Consider the following 8,112-nt stretch of genomic DNA (forward strand, 5'->3'; position numbering starts at 1 on the left):
CTAATGATGTGATCTCGTTATCAATGACATCCAATGTCCATAGTCAGGAAACCATGACTATCTGTTGATCAACGAGCTAGTCAACTAGAGGCTTACTAGGGACATGTTGGTGTCTATGTATTCACACATGTATTACGATTTCCGGATAACACAATTAAAGCATGAATAAAAGACAATTATCATGAACAAGGAAATATAATAATAATCCTTTTATTATTGCCTCTAGGGCATATTTCCAACAAGATGCTACGGTGATACGACCTTCGAGGTCGTTGGATATGGGATCAAAGGGCATCTAAGTAGTTTTTGTACAAATTGTGTGCAATTCTCTAACTCATCAAGGTTTCCTGCAAAAATATTAAGACACATCATGTGAGCTGCTATATCTCAGATCTACAAGCTCCAAGCAACTCGTATCGACATATAGCATCTAGGGTATGGGGGCACATGATATTCTCCCGTGGAGGAGGGGTGGGGGGTGCACAACCAATCGGTGGTTGGGAGGGCTAAACAGAGCTCCACAATTTTATCTAAGGTCGAGGGGTTGACCCCCGACAATCATACCTCCGCCTAAACACAACATTTGCATGTACTGTAGTACTAGACTTAATATTCATGTTTCGGTTTCTTGTTCATTTTAAATATTGAACTGAGGACCATGGATGTCTTTGGGATTTTGCATAACATAATTATTCTTGCCATTTGTGTTGTCTTTTATTTTCTATAGATGCATGATTTATAAGAGAGTGTTAACTTGTAAGATACTTTAAGAAAATAATTGTATCGTTGGATTGTATTTTTTCAAATTAATTTCAAAATTACTTCACTAAAAGAATCCATTGATGAATTCACATTATTAAATATGCTTACATGTCTGATGATGGAGTGCGTAAACAAATATCTATTACTTAACACGCAACGACCATCCAACTATTCAAATGACTTTAGGTGATGTACATCCCTTTTTCCGTGGAAGTTTATAACTTGCATTCCGTTTTTTCAATTTTTTCTAAAATTGTGAATTCGTTTCACGCCGCAAGCAACTACTAAATGATTATTAATTGTGTCTACCTCAATTTGATAATTTATAGCACTAAGTACAGAGGTTTCAATCGAGGAATTTCAGCTGCCAGACTCCCAATGAAGGAAAGAAAGCAATTAAAAACAATGATATATTGTAATATTTTTAAACAAAATTTTAAAACAGGGAGACCTAGGCCTTAAACAGCGTGCATCATGTCTGCATAGCTGCAAACAAAATATCCGTATGAAAACAGTGAAAACATCGTGTCAAGATGTAGTGGTAGTCTAATATATATTTTTCCATTTGAAACAATATAGATAGTTCAGAGTTCATATTATTACAAAGAAAACGGAAGTGAAAAATTAAGCAATAAAATAGGATTTTATCCAGAAAAAATATTTCATTAATTAGTTTATCAAACATAAGCTATGCTTGATGTTATTTGTGAGAAGTGATAAGGACTCTAATATCCAAGGCAACACTTGTAGTTGTTTGTGTGCTTGAAACTCCATCTAACACGCATTGCACCATCAACATAAGCTAACACATCAATTTATCATATCTACTGAACAATGCATGCATTTATCACAAACTGTACGCATTACCACCTCATTATTTCCATTAGTTCTCATAACTAATTCACTCTGCATAGGAATTGTCCTAATTGCGTAGGCTCCATGTGTGCTTTGATTCCCTTCCAAGCAAAGTAGTATTCCAACGTATTTCTGATTAAAAAAATGGTAAATTGGCAAATAAAATACCCATCTAGTTGACCAACTATCCCCAATTTTGAGCAGTAGAGAGAGCCTGCAAAAGAGCAACAGGTAGTACCTAGTAACATCTATAGTTTTATGATATAATACCTGACCAAAATTTGACTAAATAGGATGATCAAACATACAATAGTAACCTGGGTTCCACTTTGCCATCCAGAATAATAAAGTATGATTGTAGGCGAATTAAAGGAAGCATGAAATTATTAGCATGGCCACGAACTATAAAGCGTGCCCACTGAGATAATAAATTACTGGTCTGTAAATAGAAAAAGTAATTAGATGATCAAACTGAAATAATATGACATTCTTATTCGCTATAAAATACGCAATTACAGTTTTAGTGGCAGGATAATAGTGCATTTGATGTGCATAAAGTATCATCGATCTGAGCGAAGAAGAAGGTATATAGCGGTTCCATCAGAAGCATTGGCCACACAAGGTATCACATAAAAAATTGCCACAAATATGAGCTTGTCAGTCAACGACTCATTGTACATGTAAAAAACTGGTTGGAAGTAAAATGTACGCTAGAAGTAAAAACAATGAACAGGTCGTAGAGCAAGAGGTTTTTACCTCAGTTATTGGCACCCAAAGAAAAAGTGTAGTTAACTACTTACATCAGAAGTACGATGCACCAAAATTAATCATTCAACAGTACGGGACTCATGTCTTCGCACAAAATTCACGCGCTATAGCTGAGGCTGTGGAAGGCACCTTGGTTTTAATGTACTTCCCTGATCGAAGCTACAATGTTCCTAGGGAAGTGCCCTGATCCTGATGAACCTCTAGATTTACAAATTCAACCTAATGCAAATCGTGAAATAAGAAACTTCCAGTAATGATAAACCTCCAGATATTAATATCTGCTCCGAAAAATTCACATGATGGCGTCTTTGTCGACTTCGAGTATCTCTAGTAAGGCTGACAGAGACACGTTCATATCAGGAAAAGTCATCTTTGTTTTTTTACAGAAATAAAGCAACCTCCTAGCAGCTGATTCAGTAAACATAAATGTAATTGCAAAATTCTTGGTAAAATCCTATACATATATAGTTAGCTAGCCGAAAAAAATAAGAAGCTTTTCTGATCAAGCTTGCCTGGCCAATCTACTGTCAGCCATGGTCGTTGCCTGCTTCTGAGTCATTGGAAACTTCCCTGTATGGCTCTTCATCTTGGCATTCTATTGAGACTTCATGTCCATCACCAATGGGAAGAGATGATGTGCACGACCTCTAAGATTGGGTGCCATGGGCCTACACCTGGCACCGCTCATCATGGCAACTCTGTAGCATCTGCAATAAGTCTGACGCTATATATACAACAGCCTATGGGACTTTGGGGAAGTCAAGAAGGCTTGTCGGTCTAATCTACTGTCAGCCATGATCGTTTCCTCCTTTTGAGTCTTTGGAGACCTCCATGTATGACTCTTTATCTTGATTTTCAACTAAGACTTCTTGTCCTGCCCCCGAGGGAATAGATGGCATGCACCTGAGACTTCAGGGTGTCTAAGATTGGATGCGATGAGCCACCACCTCAAAACTGCTCATCATGGCAACTATGTAGAATCTGCAAGCCGATGCTAATATAGTGTGGCAAAAAAATAATCCTGGTGGACCTGTATTTTTAGGAACGGATTGAAGGGATTATCATCATATATACCTGTGTCTTCTGGCAGAGTCGATCCAACATCTTGCTAGCACATCACAAATCTGTGGCATATAGATAGAATAACGTGTAATCATGTGTTTTGCGGAACGGATCGAAGGGATTAGCATCGTATACCTGTGTCTTCTGGCAGAATCGATCCAACAGCTTTTTAGCTTCTGTACGTGAGAGTATGCTGCCATATATTTTCATCGCCTCCCTATGCCGATTGGCTCGGAAGTAATCGAGCTAAGTCACACACGTACAAACTACCATGATCCAATCTATCTCCTCCCTGGTGATTTTCTTCTCCAGCGTTTGACCTCTATACTCCCATGACGTTATGCCCTAATTTCCAGTCGGATCTGATAGGAAATCACACACGTTCAAACAACCACGATCCAATCTATCTTCTCCTCCACCCTTTGAATCTCCACTGTTTCCATGGTCCAATCATGGGCAAATCAATAGATCAATCTCAGCTTTCACGATCCAATCCAACGTCCATGGGCAAATTGATAAGACAATTGCTTTGTTTTCCATGGGAGTGGGTGGAATAGTTTCCATGGGTGGAGGGGGAAAGAATAGAGACGAAGGGGCGCTGGGAGGATGGCTTTGTTTTTCACGTGGAGAGAGATTGGAGAGGGGAAGGGATGGCTGAATTTTTTTTGACGTGGGATGGTTGAATATTTTCTATCGGAGAAGAGAGAGGCAGAGAGAGAGAGAGATAAAATAGGGAGAGGGAGTTTTTTTTTGCCGTGGACTCTATGGATTGCTCTGCACCATAAATAACCCAGTCCCACAAGATTAACGGCTCGTAAAATCTGATTAACATGGGAATTTCTAGGAAGTCTAGGATTGGTATAGGTATAGATTGGACTGTTGTTGTGTTCGTGCGTGTGTGTGGTCATATGCTTGATACATACAAAGTTTTCTCACCTCCATATTGTTCATCTTTTAAATTTGAATTTGCATTGGAAAACTTACTAGGGATACCATGAAATGTGAAATCCACGTTGAGATCACTATATCACAAACTCACTCTAATTCAACAACTCGTCATAAATCAATTACCACGTTGAGATTAGTATTTGCAAGGAAAATACGAGTATTGTAATACACATAGATTCATTCGGCAATTTAAAAGGTTCCTTCCGTATTCTCGAATGGTAGGACCCAACGGCGTACCAGCCAGACCTTGGCTCGTGTTGATCCTAAAAAATAAAAAAATAAAAAGCGGGCTTGTGTCCTTCGATGGCATGCGTGGTACGCACATTAGGCAACCCCAACCAGTCGAGCCTCAGCGTTTCAAGTCGAAATATCTGGCGGCCAGAATTGCAGCCCTAGGAAATTCCTCTCATGTCCCTGGTCCATAATGACTACCGATGAACAACGGAGGGATGCTTTAGTAACTAGACAACGTTACCTACAGTGCCGAGCACGGTTCAATTCCCTCGGTCGCCGCTCGTCAAGGTCACCCGTCAACTGCATTGCCTAGTACTACTACTAATACACCAGGATGAGCACAGAATTGAGCCCGTTTGTTCGTGCCTAGTACTTGAGTTAATATATCAGGCAATGCACTGGTACGAAGAGATTATCCTTTTACTCTGCATATATAACTTGTCTGAAGTCTAACTAAGCAAAATGTTTGACCAAATCCTTTCTTAAGAAATACAACAGGACAGATGTACGGCTTGAAAATTTATTGCATGATGCAGGTTATGATATTGTTTCGAATCCTGGATCTTAAATTTCAGAAAATCCAAAAGTGAGCATAAATTCTTGAAACTAAGCATGGTCACGTGATATGGCACAAATATTACTTCGTAAGTTTTTTCTTCAATTTGAGACAAGCTACTTATGATAAGTTGCACAAATGAAGAGCCAAGGTATTTTGGTACAAAGACCTGTCACGTTAAGGAGAACGCTTTTCACTATTGAAACCGTGGGCGTTTACGTGCCGCAACGAGTCCCCGCTTCTCATCGGCAGGTGCCGTCCGAGCAAGCGTGTGAGTCCATGGTACGCGTGCGAGCAGAGCGCTGCGCTGGTTGTCAGGGAGGCATGCGAGCAGACCGCTGTGCAGGCTCACCGGGAGGCGAGCCCTTTGACCAGTCTCCGCCGCCCATCGTCGTCCCAACTGCTCCCACTTTTAATGTCACCGGCACCGCAGTTTAAAATCAACCCTGCACTACCCGGTATTGCTACAATCCTCCCTTTTCCTCTCCGATTCTCCCGTCGTCTACCTCCAACTAGCCTGACCTAAACGTACGCCATGCCGCATCACGATGGTCTGCCCTTAGTGTTCCAGTTTCCTGAGGAAGACATCTAGCCGGAGTCTCAAGAACATAAGGCACTTTGGGACGAGCTTGAACTGGCCTTGCGGGAAGATGTCGCGCCTGTCCCCACTCCCGTTCCGGCTCTCGTCGCCCCGACTGCGCCAGCGCCCATCCCCGTGCACCTGCCAGCGCATGCGCCTGCGCGTGCACTGACGCGCACGCCCGTGCCGGTGCCCGTGCACCTGCCAGCGCATGCCCCTGCGCGTGCACTGACGTGCGCACCCATGCCAGTGCCCGTGCACACGAATGTCTCTGCCACGCCGTTGACAGCGCCTGTCCCCGCGCGGATGTCAGTGCCCCCCTCAGCGGCATGGATGGCCGCCGTCGACCGCTTCCTTGCACGAACGCTGGTCGCCTCCTCCCGCCAGTTGACTCGCTCTGAAGCCCAGAACATTTTGGACTTCCGTGAAGCTAGGCCAACGTCCAGGAGTACGCCAACAACGGCGCAAGACGCCGCCGTCGCCGTCGGTCAGTGGCCCGACGACACACAGAGCATGGCAGAGGAGCCGCTTCCCACCGCGAGACACCCTCGCCGCCACCGCGTAATCTAAATTTGCCATGAAAAACGTTTGGATTGCCATGCTTAAAATCCGAACGTTTATCATTTCCGTTTATTTTATATTGTTTGTCGTATAATTTAAAGTCGGAGTCAGACTGAACGAAATGTATGGTTTGATCGATTGAATGTTCTGCTAGAGTTGTATCAAATTAAATATAAAACGTCATCAAGCCACATGTATTCCTTGTCATCCAACGACCTAGACTGCTTCAATGTCGAGCGCTCAACACATTTAGCATGCAATTAATTTCATGCCAAAAATAGTGCTAATCACATGACAATACGCAAATAATATCCTAGTAGTTAATATTCGCATGCACTTAATATACTTCCAAATTAACGTGCATTGCACGTACACACTGACTAGTGCTGCTAGTACGTGAAACTGGTGCCGTAACTTGTGAACGCGTCCAGATATGGTCAACGGCAACATCGCCCGCGAGTTCTTCCTGTTTGCCCATGAGTCTAAACGCAGAAGGGGAGGAGAGAGAGAGGGAGCACACATGAACCCACCAGTAAGTGAAGGCGAATAGTACTAAAAATAATATTACATGTTATCCATTAATTAGGCTGTGGTAATATAAAAACATTATGTGAACAAAGGGGGTACAACAAACATTGTTATTCTATGTATGTTGCCTATTGACGTGCGGCTTGAAGGCCCGGTCGCATGTTCGATCCTCGTCCTTTATTTTTTAACTTGTATATGGGTCCAAATTTGTTTCATGACATGTGGGCCCCTCGGTGTGCAGTTTGTAGCACTTTAATTTGTGGGTCGAGATTTGTTCCATTCCAAGTGGTCTATCGGTGTGTAGTTTTGTAGCTTATTTATAATAATTAAAGAGAACAACATAGTTTTTCCAATAATACCATAGTGCGACGTTGAAGGCGAGAAAGGACGTGCGAGAGAGCGATGACCGAGCCAGATGGAAATCAACTAGGGCGGTTGGATGGGTTGCAACGGTGTTTGGAGTAGTTGTGGGCCGAATGCTACGAAAATATAATCTAAACCAACCAGAACAAATGCCTACACAAATTAATCCAAGGTTGGAGTGCCCCTCGCAATGTAAATAGCTCCGGCTTTGTGAGGGATGGAGAGATAGTAGCTTCAATGCGTGGAAGATATGGTGTGAGAAAGCGAGGTCAATCGAGAGACATATAGATAGAGACACAAAGTGAGTGTGGTCCGACATTCATTGAACAAATATATATGCTCTGGAGAGATATTGTCCGATTGAGCTTTTTGGCAAGGGTGAGGGCTGTAAGATAGAGCTTGAGAGATGATCCAGTCACAGACGTGTAGATATAGTTTGTGCGTGGGAGGAAGCAAGGTCAACCGATCACATAGGGTCGCCGTGCGGTCGAAAGAGTGAGACGGGTTAGAGAGAGGGACCTAGATAGACGATGTGCGTGAGAGAGTATACAATGTGAATAGGTCGAATTGGGCTCAAAACATGGTGATATATCGTTTTTGTCCGAGAAAGAGCATGGTCAATCGAGACATACAGAGAGAGAGAGAGAGATTGAGTGAGCGTGGCCCACCATGAGGTAGAAAGAGTGGAGGTGGCTTGGATGGACTGACCTAGATAGACAATCTGCGTGAGAGAGTATAGAGTGTGTCGATCGAGGCCCGAATAGGGAGATATATCATTTGTGTGTGAAAGAAAACAAGGTTAAACGAGACTCAGATAAAGAGAGCGAGATTGAGAGAGTGTGGCCCGCCGTGCGGAAGAAAGAGTGAGACAGTCTCGAGGGAGTGACCTAGATAT

This window comes from Triticum dicoccoides, chromosome 6A (genome assembly GCF_002162155.2).
Source record: "Triticum dicoccoides isolate Atlit2015 ecotype Zavitan chromosome 6A, WEW_v2.0, whole genome shotgun sequence".
Lineage (NCBI taxonomy): Eukaryota > Viridiplantae > Streptophyta > Magnoliopsida > Poales > Poaceae > Triticum > Triticum dicoccoides.